The sequence below is a fragment of the Scyliorhinus torazame genome, chromosome 12, assembly GCF_047496885.1.
Source record: "Scyliorhinus torazame isolate Kashiwa2021f chromosome 12, sScyTor2.1, whole genome shotgun sequence".
Classification (NCBI taxonomy): domain Eukaryota; kingdom Metazoa; phylum Chordata; class Chondrichthyes; order Carcharhiniformes; family Scyliorhinidae; genus Scyliorhinus; species Scyliorhinus torazame.
Genome location: NC_092718.1, coordinates 16,198,777 through 16,216,083, shown reverse-complemented (window position 1 = coordinate 16,216,083; position 17,307 = coordinate 16,198,777). Strand labels below are relative to the sequence as shown.

At 49.1% G+C, this 17,307-nt stretch overlaps 1 long non-coding RNA gene across 2 annotated transcripts in view; it reads left to right on the top strand.

Moving 5' to 3' along the window:
• Nucleotides 1-17,307, top strand: part of LOC140387400 (uncharacterized) — a 129,496-nt gene that overhangs the window by 68,879 nt on the left and 43,310 nt on the right. The window lies entirely within an intron of this gene.

Sequence of the window (17,307 nt, the reverse complement as noted above, 5' to 3'; positions counted from 1 at the left end):
GATAAATATAAACGGATAAAAACTCCGCCTAAAGTGTCTCTTTCCTTCAAGGAAATAAATTTGTCACACTTTAGTCTAGTTCTGTAAGGCAATAGCTCCGTGATCTCATTCATCGTACTGTTAGCTGCCAGCAAGCTGTGACACATGGTGCGATTAAGACAAAGTTAAGTCTATAACTTCTAGTCTGCAACCTTTGTGCTTCCAGTCATGACTGATAGTATTTGCAGTGTGATTTCAGCTGTTGTAACCCTGTGGCTGGCCCCCACATGGCCTGCATTCTAAAATGACCAGAAACAGACCTACACAACGTCTGTATTAACAAGCAGCAGTCATTCTGTCAAACTTCATTTCCAAAAGGTTTCTACATTTTTTTCCCTGCTGTGAGCACAGGGAATGGCAACGTATTATTTACAGCAAAGTCCCCATCTCGGGAGCACTGGTTCTATTATTGCAATGGAATAATTGACCCGTCAGGTATCCACACTAATTTGTGCGTGCATGCAAACCATCTGCATTTACGTTATGACTCTGGCAACCCAACACATAGAAATCTAATTTTTGCTTCTCATTATTTCTCCTGAATAATGGTCATAAGTGGCTGTCCTTCATGTGTGAATCATTGCGTTTTTTGTAAACAAGCAGATTGATTGGACATTAATTAGGAGCAATAACCTTAACTCATTTTATAAAAAACTTTCCCTTCTCTAGCTATCGACCAATTGTGGTCCTGAAAATTGCTCCCCAAATAACTGGTACAAGGATGGGGAACTAAATCAGGGATCTTTGGAACTGCATGGGATAGAGACGGCACCTTTATTCATTAAGCAATTGGGAACTCAGCAGCTCACTTTATAAAATACTTTGTGCCTCAATTTTCTGTACTTGAGCTGGAATGTAATCCACTTATTCTGCACCAATCAGGGATGTGGCATGTAATAACAACCTGTTTTTATATATATATATATATAAATAGAGCAATTTAAAAAAAAGAAATTTAAGAGTACCCAATTCTTTTCTTTCCAATTTAGGGGCAATTTAGCGTGGCCAATCCACCGACCCTGCACATCTTTGGGTTGTGGGGGTGAGACACACGCAGACATGGGGAGAATATGCAAACTCCACACGGACAGTGATCCATGACCCATGCAGACATGGCGAAAATGCGCAAACTCCATAAGACCATAAGACACAGGAGCAGAATTAGGCCACTCGGCCCATCGAATCTGCTCCACCATTCAATCATGGCTGATATTTTTCTCATCCCCATTCTCCTGCCTTGTCCCAATAACCCCGATCCCCTTATTAATCAAGAACCTATCTATCTCTGTCTGAAAGACACTCAGTGATTTGGCCTCCACAGCCTTCTGCGGCAAAGAGCTCCACAGATTCACCACCCTCTGGCACTCCTCATCGCTGTTTTAAAGGATTGTCCCTTTAGCCTGAGATTGTGTCCTCTGCTTCTAGCTTTTCCTACAAGTGGAAACATCCTGTCCCCATCCACTCTATCCAGGCCTTGCAGTATCCACACAGTGACCCGGGGCCCGGATCGAACCCGAGTCCTCGGCACCGTGAGGCGGTAGTGCTTTTTGAAATATAAATTTAGTGTACCCAATTATATTTTTCCAATTAAGGGGCAATTTAGCTTGAACAATCCACCTACCCCGCACATCTTTGGGTTGTGGGGATGAAACCCACGCCGACACGGGGAGAATGTGCAAACTCCACACGGACAGTGACCCAGGGCCGGGATCGAACCCGGGTCCTCAGCGGCATGAGGCGGCAATGCTAACCACTGCATCGCCGTGCTGCCCGCTACAAATAGCAATTTTAAAACAGTAAAGGTAGTCAAGATGCAATCTTGGAACGCAGTGAGACAAAATTTGGCACAGAGCCAAAGGAGAGGTGGCCAAAAGTTTGGTGAAAGAGGAAGATTTTAAAGGCCTCAAAATTATTAAGGACAATATAAGCTGATGAGTATGTCGCCAATCTGTAATCATATGCCATTCCTCTGTTATTGTAACATGCTGACCTGCTTTACAGGACAGATGTAGATCCTAAAGGCGGGAGTTTGTGATCCCGCCCGCCGGCGGGATTTACCAGTGTCGCCAAAGTCAGTGGACGTTTGGCTGGCTCATCACATCTACCAGGCCGGGCTGAGAATCCTGACCATACAAACTCCATTATCTCGCCCTTAACTCACTTGCTGCATTTGGCCACATGATGATGCCTACACTTGAATTTATATATTGCCTCCAACATAATAAAACATTACAAGGTGCATTCACAGGAGAGAGGTCAGACACAAACAGACACCAAAGCAAAGGTACACACATCAGGGCAGGTGACCAGGCACTTGTCCAAAGAGGTTGGTTTTAAGGAGCATTTTAAGAGCGCAAGGTGGAGAGGCAAAGAGGTTGGGGGTCAGGAATTCGAGGCCTGCATATAATTATTCAGGCTTCCCCTTATATTTAACTCAATCTCATTTAACAAATACACTGGGGCTGTCTTTTAGTGGTTGCTGTGTTGGTCTAAAACATCCAGGGGCTTTCCCAGCCCTCAGTATTGATGATCCTGCAGATGTATAGGGTCACCGAGATGGGCCACCTACGTTATCCTCCACTTTGATGTCACTTGAACCTTTCAGGCAGTGATTCATCAAATTAATTGGTTATGAAGCACATTGGGACATTTGTGAGGACACAATAAGGTGCCATGTTAAGTGGCCAAGTTTTTCTCTGCGTATTGTTTACACACACCATTTGGTCAAGTTTTAGCAGATCTTGGTGAGCAGTTTGGTGCTGCTACTGTAGAGGCGGAAAGGTTGGGACTGGCCTAGCTCTCCTGGTCAGCCAGCAGCATAGCTTCTGTCAAATCTGTGTCTTGCTGCCAGGACTTGCTTAAGGCACAAAGGGGAAGACAAGGATGCCAAGGCCGTAAGATGTTAAGCAAACAACAGGGAGCTGCTACCATCATCTGGGTTTTTAATGGTGGCAGAATGCTGAGGTCACTGAATTATTCGAAAGCATCCCACGGTAACACAGTGGTTAGCACTGTTGCTTCACAGCACCAGGGTCCCGGGTTCGATTCCCGGCTTGGGTCACTGTCTGTGCGGAGTCTGCACGTTCTCCCCGGGTCTGCGTGGGTTTCCTCCGGCTGCTCCGGTTTCCTCCCACAAATCCCGAAAGATGTGCTGTTAGGTGAATTGGGCATTCTGAATTCTCCCTCAGTGTACCCGAACAGGCGCCGGAGTGTGGCGAGTAGGGGCTTTTCACTGTAACTTCATTGCAGTTTTAATGTAAAACTACTTGTGACAATAAAAAAAGATTATTATTAAACAGGCTGGTGGAATGCTAGACAAAGATGTCATTTTAAAAAATAAATTTAGAGTACCCAATTCATTTTTTCCAATTAAGGGCCAATTTAGCGTGGCCAATCCACCTAGCCTGCACATCTTTTGGGTTGTGGGGGCGAAACCCACGCAAGCACGGGGAGACTGTGCAAACTCCACACGGACAGTGACCCAGAGCCGGGATCGAACCCGGGACCTCGGCGCCATGAGGCAGCTGTGCTAACCACTGTGCCGCCGTGCTGCCAAAGATGTCATGATGTGGGGGACCGGCACAGAGAAAAGTAAAAAATGTAAACATACTGTGTGTGTGTGTGTGTGTGTGTGCGTGTGTGCGTGTGTGTGTGTGTGTGTGTGCGTGTGTGTGTGTGTGTGTGTGTGCATTCACTGCACGGAAGGCTTTTAACATCCTAGTTATGTTCCCTTCCTCACTCAATAGGGAGCAGGATTTGTTGTTTTAATAATAGCTGCCCTTTCCTAACAAGCCAGAAGCTGAGAGCAAAGTCATTATAAATTTGACAGCAAGACATAAAAGAAGCATTAGAGTTTCCCCAAGAATTGTAGTCTGTGACACCCGCAACCTTGCCAACAACAACTTATATTTATATAGCGCCTTTAATCCACTAAAGCATCCCAAGGTGCTGCATAGGAACCAGTAATATTTGGTTTCAGTGCTGCCAAACTGGAGGAGGAAAAAAAACCTTCCACAACTGCAGTTATGTACGAGGCCATTCAGACCTATGTTCAAAGCAATTTTGTACACAAGCAAGTTATAATCTCACCCAGTCTTCCTGGGTTATAGGACCGTGGTGAGGAATGACACAGCAGTTAAAGTAACAGATTGAGGCAGGGAAACAGCATTAAAATGATATAATACGAGGATACATTGAAATAATTCCTCAGTACTGTAGAAGCGTCTGATTTAGTTCACATATTACAAGAGAAATTAATGGTTAGGAAATGATGATTATCTGTCATACAGAGCTTCAGATGGAATTTACTGCGTGTACACCGAGATTGTAGAATGTTTAATTAAATGAAAAGCAATGAGGGCTTTCCTGCCAGATAAGCAGGTAATGTGAGTTAAAACACAAGGCAATGTCGGGTGATATAACGGCAGCATGGTCATTCAAGGGAGAATATAAAGAGCGTAAATACTTATCATACGGTTCGGAGCTTATTTACATATTGATTTATTCATTCAGAGAGGAAAAATGTGTTTATTTTGATCTTACCTCACACTGGTAATTAAGAAGTTTATTAATAAAGGGTCCCAAGCAAAATGAACACAGCTCCACTGTTCCAATATTACATAATTAGCATTGGCCAAATGGAAGGGTATTTGAAAAATTGTACTAGAAATCATTTAAAATTAAACATGCACTCAGGAACCCAAATCAAATATAATTAGCTTTTTTTGGTGTTGCCATAACACACAGGTTTAATAAACAACAGCTTAAAGGTAAATTTCTTTTATTGGCTTCTGAAAAGCTGGGAGTTCTGTCTGTTCTGAAGGTTCATGGAAAGAATGGGCGCTCATGGGTGGCTCAGTGGTTAGCACTGCTGCCTTACAGCGGCATGGACCCAGGTTCGATTCCCGCCTCAGGTGATTGCCTGTGTGGAGTTTGTACTTTCTCCCCGTGTCTGCGTGGGTTTCCTCCCACAGCCCAAAGATGTGCAGGTTGGGTGGATTGACCATGGTAAAATTGTCCCTCAGTGCAGGTGGAACACATGAGTTGCAGCCTGCTGATCAATTACCTCTATTTATTCCAGTGAAGAATAATATCAGGTTGGGTGTAAAATCAGCATGCCACCCAAATCTATCAGTTGCCCTGGCTGATGAAAGGGTAAAATCACCCCCATTATCACTGACTTGGAGTCATACAAACCAGAAATGGTCCAGTTCCAACTCTGGTTTGGCTGATCACAATTGGGAAAATGAGTTTGGAGCAAATAGCCCCAGATTGTGGGATATCAGCTGAGGTTCCCATTCTTAAATGCTAATCAGCTGGAAAATGCAATCACTTTAAAAAATATATATTTAGCGTACCCAACTATTTATTTCCAATTAAGGGGCAATTTAGCGTGGCCAATCCACCTAGCCTGCACATCTTTGGGTTGTGGGGGTGAGGCCTGTCATAATATACACCAGTATATCATGGTGCAGATACACACACACTGATGGACACACAGCAAGACCAATCAACACACACAACACCGCAGCCAATCACCAGTTAGAGCACACTCACTATATAGACAGAGGGCATCAGAGTTCCCGCTCATTCGGGATGCAGCCTCTCAGAAGGACAGAGCTTACAGCTTACAGCACATATCTTCACCATGTGCTGAGTGCATAGACTGGTTCAGACAGGCATAGGTCTTTAATTTAATCTAACATCGTGTTAACCCACAGTGAAAGTATGTTCAACAGTTTCTAACTTAATAAAATAGTGTTGCACTATTTTAAGTGTTGGTGGCCTGAATGTGTTCCACGGATCCAGAGCACCCAACACATCATGATACCAGGAGTTGAGGGATATTAGAACTTCTTAGACCTACCTGCAAGTGATCTGCCTTCCACCAGCATACCGTCATCCTGCAAAATGGACAGCGTCCGCCCGCCGCCGCCGCTCCGCATCACCGGTAACCTGGGGGCCAACTGGAAGATATTCAAACAACGCTTCCAGCTCTACCTTGAAGTCACAGACCGGGAAGCTGCCTCAGACACCAGGAAGATCGTTCTCTTCCTATCCACGGCCGGGGAACATGCCATCCACATATTCAATTCTCTCACCTTTGCTGATGATGAAGATAAATCAAAATTCAAGACGGTCCTCCTCAAGTTTGACAGTCACTGCAACATCGAGGTGAATGAAAGTTTCGAGCGCTATGTGTTCCAACAGCGTTTGCAGGGTAAGGATGAACCTTTCCAGTCCTTTCTCACCCACCTCCGCATCCTTGCGCAGTCCTGTAATTACGGGCCCACCTCCGACTCCATGAAAGGCGACCAGATCGTTTTCGGTGTTCAGTCGAGCCCCCTACGCCAGCAGCTAAGGTAAAGCAGCTCACCCTAGCGACCGCCATCGAGACCTGCGTGCTACACGAACACGCCACTAGTCGGTATTCCCACATCCAAGTGGCTGAAACGGCGCGGCAAGGTCCCCACGAGGCAGAACGGGTCCAAGCAATTGAGGAACTCCAGGACCTCAGCCTGGATGAGGACGGCCATTTCGCACGCTTTTCGTGGACTCCCGCGCTTGTGCGCACCGAAAGAGGGGACGGCGACGTCGCCAAAAGTACTGCGCAGGCGCTCACCACATACGGCCGCACCGCGCATGCGTGGTGGCGCAGCGAACGTACTGACGCTATAACGTGCGGCAACTGTGGCTCCGCCCACTTAAAGCGGCAATGCCCTGCCAAATCCCGACGATGCCTGCGATGTGGCAAACTTGGCCACTATGCTGCTTTATGCAGATCAGCTCGGCCTGCCAATTCGTATCGCTCCAGCCGGCCTCGCAGGAATGTCCGGGCCATTCAACCCACGGTCACCGAGACCGATGCGGACCTACTACCCGATATTGACACCGAGGACCCGAAAGCACCTTTTCGAGTCGGTATCGTTACAAAAAACAGGGTGTCTCCAAAGCAAAGAATCCAGCCTTTGTCGGTTTACAGCATCGATCTGGACGATGAGTGGTGTGCTACCCTTACGGTCAACCGGTCCCAAATACGATTCCGCCTGGACACTGGTGCCTCCGCCAATCTCATTGACCTCCAAAGCCTGTGTGTCAAACCAGCCATCCTCCCATCAGCCTGCCAGCTATTAGATTATAATGGCAATGCCATTGCTGCCAGCGACTCGTGTCAACTTGAAGTGATGCACCGGTCACGCAAAGCCATCCTTCCCTTTGAAATCGTGGGCTCTTCGAAAGCCTCCCTGCTTGGCGCGCAGGCATGCAAGCTGTTGAACCTAGTTCAGAGAGTTCACTCTCTCTCTCCTGCTGACGCGTCTGCCTTTCAGGACACCGACTTCAGGGCGCAGCTCGACGCCATTATCAACCAGTACCGCAAAGTCTTCGAGGGCATGGGCACGCTCCCGTACACCTACAAGATTTTATTAAAACCGAATGCCACGCCTGTGGTGCACGCACCTCGCAGGGTCCCAGCACCCCTTAAGGACCGCCTCAAGCAGCAGCTGCAGGACCTCCAGAACCAAGGAGTGATTTCCAAAGTCACGGAACCGAGCGACTGGCTCAGTTCCATGGTATGTGTAAAAAAGCCTTCCGGCGAGCTGAGAATTTGCATTGATCCCAAGTATCTAAATCGCAATATCATGAGGGAGCATTATCCAATTCCCAAGCGCAAAAAGATCACATGTGAAATGGCTCGCGCCAAGCTCTTCACCAAACTCAACGCCTCAAAAGGATTCTGGCAGGAAACTGTGCACATTTAATACCCCCTTTGGCAGATATTGTTACAACAGGATGCCGTTTGGGATCATATCTGCATCAGAAGTGTTCCATAGGATTATGGAACAAATGATGGAAGGCATTGAAGGTGTTCGCATCTATGTCGATGACATAATCATTTGGTCCACCACCCCGCAGGAGCATGTCAGTCCCCTCCAGCGCGTATTCAGACGTAAACATGAGCATGGCCTCCGCCTCAACAGGGCCAAATGCTCTTTCGGTCAGACAGAACTTAAGTTCCTCGGGGACCACATCTCCCAATTGGGTGTGCAGCCGGATGCGGACAAGGTAGCTGCCATCACAGCTATGAAAACACCAGAGGACAAGAAGGCGGTCCTCCGATTTCTGGGCATGGTCAATTTTCTAGGGAAATTCATCCCTAACCTCGCCTCTCATACCACGGCTCTCAGGAGCCTGGTCAGGAAGACGACAGACTTCCAATGGCTCCCTGCCCACGAGCGCGAATGGAGAGAACTCAAAACAAAACTGACTTAGCTTTCTTTGCTCCAGCAAAGGAAACCAAAATTTTGACCAATGCCAGTCAATCCGGCATTGGGGCAGTGCTCCTTCAACGTGATGAGGAGCAGCGCTACGCGCAGATAGAAAAGGAGTGCCTGGGCCTTCTGACCGGTGTGGTTAAGTTTCACAATAATGTCTTCGGACTTCCTCAATTCACCGTCGAGACCGACCATCGCCCGCTGGTCAATATAATACAGAAAGACTTGAACGACATGACGCCTCGCCTCCAGCGTATTCTTCTCAAGCTCCGGCGATACGACTTCCAGCTGGTATACACCCCACGCAAAGACCTCATCATTGCGGACGCTCTCTCCAGGGCAGTCAACACTCCATGTGACTCAGCGGGATTTGTCTGCCAGGTTGACGCCCATGTGGCTTTCGCGGCCTCCAATCTACCTGCCTCGGATGAACGCCTCGTCCAAATTCGCCGCGAGACGGCGGCTGACCCCTTGCTACAGCGTGTCATGCGCCACCTAACGGACGGGTGGCTCAAGGGCCAATGCCCTCAATTCTATAATGTCAGAGATGATCTGGTGGTAGTAGACGGGGTTCTTCTAAAACTGGACCGCATTGTCATCCCGCATAGCTTGCGCCAGCTCGTCCTGGAACAGCTACACGAGGGCCACCTTGGCGTGGAAAAGTGCCGCCGACGGGCCCGAGAGGCAGTGTACTGGCCCGGCATTAATGAGGACATAGCCAACACAGTGCTCAACTGCCCCACTTGTCAGCGCTTCCAGCCGGCCCAGTCACGTGAGACCCTGCAGCCCCATGAGTTGGTCACGTCACCATGGACCAAGGTGGGCATTGACCTGTTCCACGTGCTGGGTAGAGACTATGTCCTGATCATGGACTACTTTTCGAATTACCTGGAGGTGATATGGTTGCACGACATCACCTCGTCTGCAGTCATTCGTGCATGTAAAGAAACCTTTGCTCGACACGGCATCGCGCTCACGGTTATGTTGGACAATGGCCCCTGCTTCGCCAGCCAGAAATGGTCCAACTTTGCCAGGCGGTACAATTTTCCCCATGTGCCATCCAGTCCCCTGTACCCCCAATCCAACAGCAAAGCGGAGAAGGGAGTACATATAGTCAAACGGCTCCTATGCAAGGCTGCCGATGCTGGGTCCAATTTCTACCTTGCCTTGCTGGCCTATCGCTCTGCCCCGCTGTCCACTGGCCTGTCGCCAGCCCAGTTACTCATGGGTCGTACCCTGAGGACGACGGTGCCGTCCATCCATGTCCCAGACCTCGACCACGTTCCAGTCCTTCGCCAGATGCAGCTGTCTCGTGCACAGCACAAGGCGGCTCATGACTCCCGTGCAGCTGATCTCCCTGCTCTGGCTCCAGTTGACAACGTCCGCGTCCATCTTCCGGATGGTGGCTGGTCTGCAACATCTGTTGTCCTTCGGCAGGTGACTGGTTCGTCTACCGGATGGCTCTATTCTGCGCCGCAATCGACGCGCCCTTTGTCTCTTTCCACGCTCGCCACGTGATCCTCCAGTGTCGCCTCACCCTACTGCTGACCCTGCCATGGACTATGCAGAGCTCCCTGTCACTCTGCATCCCCCTGACTTTGACGCAGTCCAGCCCACTCCTGAACTGGTGGCTCTCGACCCACCCTTGAGGCGGTCAACCAGAATTCGTCACTCACCTCAGAGACTTGATTTATGAACTTTGCGGACTTAGAGACTCTCTGAATTGTTTTGTTGCTTTGTTTGATCGTCTCCCTGGTTTGTATATAGTGTTGATCTTGTTATTCTTGTTGCATACTGCTTCTCTGCATCAGGCACCTTCCCATGTAAATAGCTTAGTTCTCATGTACGTAGTCCTGTAAATATGTCTTTGCACCCCACACGTAGTTAGGAACATTCTCACCACACATTATTTATTGCCACACACATACATTCTTTTATAAAAGGGGGATATCATAATATACACCAGTATATCATGGTGCAGATACACACACACACACGGATGGACACACAGCAAGACCAATCAACACACACAACACCGCAGCCAATCACCAGTTAGAGCACACGCACTATATAGACAGAGGGCATCAAAGCTCCCGCCCATTCGGGATGCAGCCTCCTACAAGGACAGAGCTTACAGCTTACAGCACAGATCCTCACCATGTGCTGAGTGCATAGACTGGTTCGGACAGGTATAGATCTTTAGTTTAATCTAACATCGTGTTAACCCACAGTGAAAGTATGTTCAACAGTTTCTAACTTAATAAAATAGTGTTGCACTATTTTAAGTGTTGGTGGCCTGTATGTGTTCCACGGATCCAGAGCACCCAACACATCAAGACCCACACAGACACGGGGAGAATGTGCAAACTCCACACAGACAGTGACCTGAGGCAGGAATCAAACTCGGGTCCTCGGCGCCGTGAGGCAGCAGTGCTAACCACTGTGCCACCGTGCCGCCCCCAGAAAATGTAATCACATTTGATTTTAGGAGAGGACTAGGTGAGCAGGCCTGTTGGTTAAACCTCCGTCCCTAAATCAAACAGAGTTGCGACCTACCTAACTCTCTTGTGAACTGCTTCTTTTAGGGTAACCAAATCAACATATAAATCAACACTCACTTATCAAGTGTGTGTATCTGGGTGAGGTACCAGCAGTTAATTGGCATTATTGGAACTTTAACCCACTGAGATAGTCTGTGCCTACAGGAAATGGGCATAAAAAGTAAAATTAGCATTTGCATCAGAAAAGCCCAACCAAACCTTTTGCAGTGACTGCCAAATATCTGTGTAATAATGTATTGGTTCCAGTCTAGTAATAGATACACATTCAGATCCAAGGCATTGGCAGTTGCCAGTTACTGAACCAAAGTAACTAAATACATCGGCACAATTTTGCGATCAGATAAACATGCTGATCACATTATTCCCATAGCAAAGAAATTGCTGATAATTTAAATTGTTAAAACAAATGGCTATGGTTTCAACCAATTGAGTGTTGACCATGCACCTGGCTTCCAAGGATTGGTTGATAGATGAAAGACTGGAGTGGCCATTTGGGTTGACTTTGTCAACTACGAAGGTGTTACATGTAACGTTTAAATCAATTCTTCGATTAATGGCCATATACGCCAAGCTGGGAATGCAAAAAACATCGAGGGCGGGATTCTCCGCTGACCAAGCATGGTGCTGGTCGGTAGTGCACTGCGCCCACCCCACCCTCACAACCTGGTGCCACCCTGCTGGTAGGGTATCACACAGTCCATCCAAGGAGGACTGCAAAGTAGACCCCACAGGAGGGCGCAGGACAGGGGCCCCAGAGCATATCGCTGGCATGGGAAGCGACAGCCACCAGTGCCCCTGCTGGCATGGACGATAGGGCCAGGGGTGCGTTGCGGAGGGCACAGTGTCGGGAGAATGGCCGGGTGGGATGGGGGTGGGGGGCTGCAGTCCAAGCCAAGGCCCCCATGCAGCCCGTTGAACCTGTTTGAGCATGGGTATACTCACCATGCTTTAATGTCGGCCCTCCACACCCTGCAGATAATGGAGCTCGGGATCTAACCAAGAATCTGCCTGACTGCTGCAGCCCTAGAAGACGTATTGAGGCTACATGAGTAGGAGATGCTTGGGGGGTGGGGGGGGGGGGGGGGGGATGTAAAACCGGAGCCTGCCCCAGAAGAGCAGGGGCCAGCCAGTGAGGATGGAGAGCCGGCTGCCCAATTGGCTGAGGAGGAGGTGGGACGGAGGCGTCGCATCAGGGCGCGTGCCAGCATGGGCATACAGACTGTACAGGAACATGCATCAACATCTCACTAACGGACCCGACCCGGCAACGCCTGTCGCTCAGGACCTGCCGCACCGAGTGTGTCACCAAAGACTTTGGCTGACCAGCGAGACTGGACAGCAAATCTGCCAAATCATGGTGTACCTGGAACTCCGGGGGTATGGGGGAGAACACCCGCTCCCAGTGGCTGTCACCGTGATGGTCACCCTGAACGTTTGTGCTACGGGGTCCTTCCAGGTACAGAGTGGGGACCTGCCTGGGATCTCCCAGACCTCCGTACACAGGTGTATCCGCACCGTAACAGAGTCCCTGCATGCCCGGGCAGTGGGAGTCGCCGCCATCGCTGGGATGCCTCAGGTCCAGGAGGTTTTTGACGGGACGCATGTCCCTCTATGAGCACCGCCACAGAGAGGGTGTCCTTCTCAAACTGGAAGAGATTCCACTCCCTCAATGTGCAGTTGGTGTCTGACAGCATGCAAGCCACCTACATCCTGACACACTCGATGGTGCCTGACACCTTTGAGGTGCTCCCTGGGTGAGGGGTTGGCTCCTGAGCGACAGGGGAATCTCTTGCAGTCGTGGCTGATGACGCCTATCTGGGGCCCTCAGGCCGAAGTGGAGAACGGCTACAACGATGCCCATGCAGCGACCAGGGGCGTGATAGAACGGTGCATCAGCGTCCTGAAGATGCAGTTCAGCTGTCTGGACCGCGCTGGAGGGGCCCTCCAATACAGCCTCGGGAGGGTCTCCCACATCGTGGCAGCCTGCTGCGACCTCCACAACATCGCACCGCAGAGAGGCGACATGCTGGAGGAGGGCGGACGACAGGCCTCGTCCAACGAGGAGGATGCAGAGGAGGACCAGGCTGGGGAGGGCATGGGGCCTGGGCAGCCACAGGAGGCCGCACAACATGTGTGCCAGGGCCACCGTGCATGGGACAATCTAATCACCTCCGTGTTCACCAATAGGCAGTCTGGCCAAACATCCCGGGGGAGGGTGACGGGTGACACACCTACCACACGGACATCGCAATTCATTGGGGGCTCACTTGGCTCTCCGATGCCGAACTCCGCCTCTGTGACTGCCCAACTCCAACCCCATCGACCAGGTTCCTCGCCCTCTAGCCTGTAACGGTGAGGGTCTGCAGGCCACCTCTGGTCTTCCCTTGCTCCCTGCAGTTGTGGGCCTCCTTCTCCTTGGGGTGGGGAGGGCGGGGGGGGGGGCAGATAATGCACAGCGTGAGACACATGGACATGGGCAGCGCAGGGGGGGACACTGCCAGCGGCCTGTGTGTGCAGGGCACCCAGCCATGGCTGGCAGTGTGTGTCCCAGCACCAGGACTGGGCAGCAGTGCAGGAAGAAGCTCCTCACGCTGGGCAAGTTACCAACTCCGTGCCCCTGGCACCAACCCCACCCCACACCCAACAACACCACCTCCACGGCATCCAGCAGTGTCTCCAGCTCTGCATCGGTGACTCTCTTCGATTTGGCATCTTCGTGGCTGGGATGGGTGTATGTGGGGAGTGGAGTGCTTCTCTGTGGCTGCAGCTTCTTGAGTGCCAATCCGACCCTGGTGAATCACGTGCCAGTGAGCGTCGCACTCGCATTAGTTTGATGTGGCGCCGGTGTTGGCCATTGGCATGTCCTGAGTAACTCCGGGACCCGACTGGCATCGCCAAGGGGACCATAGAACACCCATGATTCGGTCCCGGCCTCAGCACTTAGCCTCTGCAGGTGAATCCTGTCCCGAAACATTTTTGATTTAGTATTTACTTATCAAAGATGTGTTGGCCTGAATAATATGCTTTGCAACCTTCTTGACCCATGAATTTCAAACAGGGCAAACCAGCGAGGGAGAGCACGAGTGGAAACAAGACTGAATTATCTGGGCCTCTTGGTTGAGTTGCCAAGATCTGGGGCCACACATGACCCACGGACAGTATTTGGGAAATTGCTGGTCCGAGGTATTTGTTCAGGGTGGGTGATGGCAAAGGAAAGAATATCGCGTGCCAACACACTGCCTGGCACTGTTTACATCCGAGTGCTAAGTGGGTAATTAAAGGGAGAGGCAAGAGAGAATATTTCACTAGGATCTTTCCGATTTTGCCAATTGCCACGGACCAAGCTCAGTCACCCGGCGAGGGTAATCCGGGCTGGGTTGAAGAGGTGTGGTTGCAAAATTTACTGATGACACAAAGATAGGTAAGTTAGTAAGACGTGAAGAGGCCACAAAGATGTTATAAAGGGATATAAATAGGCAAGCGAGCAGATACCTGGCAAATGGGGTGTAATGTAGAAAAGTGTGCAATTGTCCATTTTGGCGGGAAAAATTAAAAAAGGAACATATTATCTAAATGGTGCGAGATTGCAGAGCTCCAAGATGTGGAGGGATCCGGGTATCCTTGTGCATAAATCACAGAAGGCTAGTTTTTAGGCACAGCAAGTAATTAGAAAAGAGTTGAATGCTATTATTTATTACCAGGAATTGAATACAGAAGTAGGGAGGTTATGCTTAAGATATGATGTGGAGATGCCGGCGTTGGACTGGGGTGAGCACAGTAAGAAGTCTTACAACACCAGGTTAAAGTCCAACAAGTTTGTTTCAAATCACTAGCTTTCGGAGCACTGAGATTCACCTGAGGAAGGAGCAGTGCTCCGAAAGCTAGTGATTTGAATCAAACCTGTTGGACTTTAACCTGGTGTTAAGACTTCTTACTATGCTTAAGATAGACAGGGCATTGGTGAGAGCACATCTGGAGCATTGTGTACAATACTGGACACCACATCTGGAGCATTGTGTACAATACTGATCTCCTTACTTAGGTTGGGTTTACTAAACACATAGCTGGATTGGGGAGCGTGCCTTATGAGGAAAGGTCGGAGTGTTCAGGTTTGGATTTGCTGGAGTTTAGAAGAGTAAGATGCGACTTGATTGAAATAAAATCCTGAGGGGTATTGGCAGGGTCAATGTGCAGAGGGTGTTTCCTCTTGTGGGAGAATCGAGAACTAGGGGGTCACCATTTCGGAGAGAGATGAGGAGAACGTTTTCCTCTCAGAGGGTCCCGAGTCTCTGGAACTCTGCCTGAAAAGGCAGAGGAAGCAGAATCTGAAAATGTTTAAGTGAGAGGTAGAGAGATTCTTGATAAATTCAGATGATTGAATGGCAGGACAGGCTAGAAGGGCCGAGTGGCCTACCTCTGCTCCTAATTCGTATGTAAGGATAGTTACAGATTTGAGATGTCGGTTTTGGCTGTGTTGATGTTAGTGGTGGTGCAGTTTTAACCCTGCTATGCACCTGGAGTCAACCAATTGTAATTATAACCTGCTGTCTTGAGCAGGCAGTAAGAAGTCTTGCTTAAAGCCCTTGGGTGTAACACATGCATGTTGTATCCTGTTAATATTTAGGGACCCTGGTTACAATTTTAATACAGCACTGTTGCTTCACAGCGCCAGGGTTCCAGGTTCGATTCCCGTCTGGGTCACTGTCTGTGCGTTCTCCCCGTGTCTACGTGGGTTTCCTCCGGGTGCTCCGGTTTTCTCCCACAAGTCCCGAAAGACATGCTGTTAGGCAAGTTAGACATTCTGAATTCTCCCTCTGTGTACCCGAACAGGTGCCGCAATGTGGCGACTAGGAGATTTTCACAGTAACTTCATTGCAACGTAAGCCTACTTGTGACAATAAAGATTATTCTTATTAAAAAATTATTATTATTACAATGGTCTGAACAGGAAGCAGAAGTGGGTTTTCCACAGGTTCATCCAGTGGTGAAGCTCATCAGGGCCTCAGAGGCCCAAATGGATGTTTTAAATTATTTTTACATGTTCCCTGTGGGCCCCAAGAGGAGTTGGAACTCTGAAGGCTTCACACCCACTCTCCCACAGACTGCTTAGACCTCATTTACCAATTACAGGTGAGTGATGTCTGGGTTTGCAGATATTTCCTGTATGGAACGGAAAGCAGGATTTAAAAGGGGCCCAAGAATTAAAGTACTCTGGCCCTCATTTATGGTGTAGTGGGTGAAATTCTAATTCATACCATTGGTCACCCATTCAAAAAACCGGCCCAGAGTTTAAATGAAAATGAAAATCGCTTATTGTCACAAGTAGGCTTCAAATGAAGTTACTGTGAAAAGCCCCTAGTCGCCACATTCCGGCGCCTGTTCGGGGAGGCTGGTACGGGAATTGAACCGTGCTGCTGGCCTGCTTGGTAAGCCAGCGATTTAGCCCAGTGTGCTAAACCAGCACCAGAGTTAAAATCAACCAAAGTCCTGATGGACAATACATGGGTATTGATCAAAGGGGTCAGAGTGTATGCTGTATACAACAGACGAGAAGGTGGAATACTATTGTGTAATGTAAGAAGTATGATTAAAGTCAGAGATTTATTCTGGAATGTGTCAAATTCCATTTTCATTACACAATATTTGGGATGTTTTCCCACTACTTTTTTCCCCCATAAATTTAGAGTACCCTATTCATTTTTCCAATTAAGGGGCAATTTAGTGTGGCCAATCCACCTGCCCTGCATATCTTTGGGTTGTGGCGGTGAGACCCACGCAGACACGGGGAGAATATGCAAAGTCCACACGGATAGTGACCCAGAGCCGGGATCGAACCTTGTACCTCGGCGCCGTGAGACAGCAGTGCTAACCACTGCGCCACCGTGCTACCCCTTTCCCACTACTTTTTAAGGAGCAACGTCCAAAACGTTGTCCATTTTCGCATGTAAAATATACATTGTATTCCTCTGATGTTATTACATCTACCTTTATCTGCATATTTAATTTTTACCCACTACTTCTTTCAAAGCTCTGAATCTACAGGAAGATGGCCAACAGCACAGCTGGAGGTAGGTGGTTGGATTGAGTAATGGTGAGGAGTGGATGTGGATGAACAGCAGTTATGGTGGAGGGGGAGTGGGTCTTTGAGTAGCATTTGGGAGGGATTCTGGTTTATGGCAGTACTGTACAGGGGAAGTAGCCGGACGTGGCTACACTGGGAGACAGAATTTGTGTTTTGGTTTGCTGGGTAATTCTGGATCTGGCAGAAGGGGAAGGATTACCAGGGATTGGCTGCATCTGAAAAAGAGGGAACACGGTCTGGGAGCCTTGGTGTCTGTCAGCAGGAGGGGTGGAGGGTCCCAACAATAGCAGTACAGGGTAAAGTGGTACGGAGCAGGATGATAAAGTTGACGGCACTGAAGAAATCTGTTCAG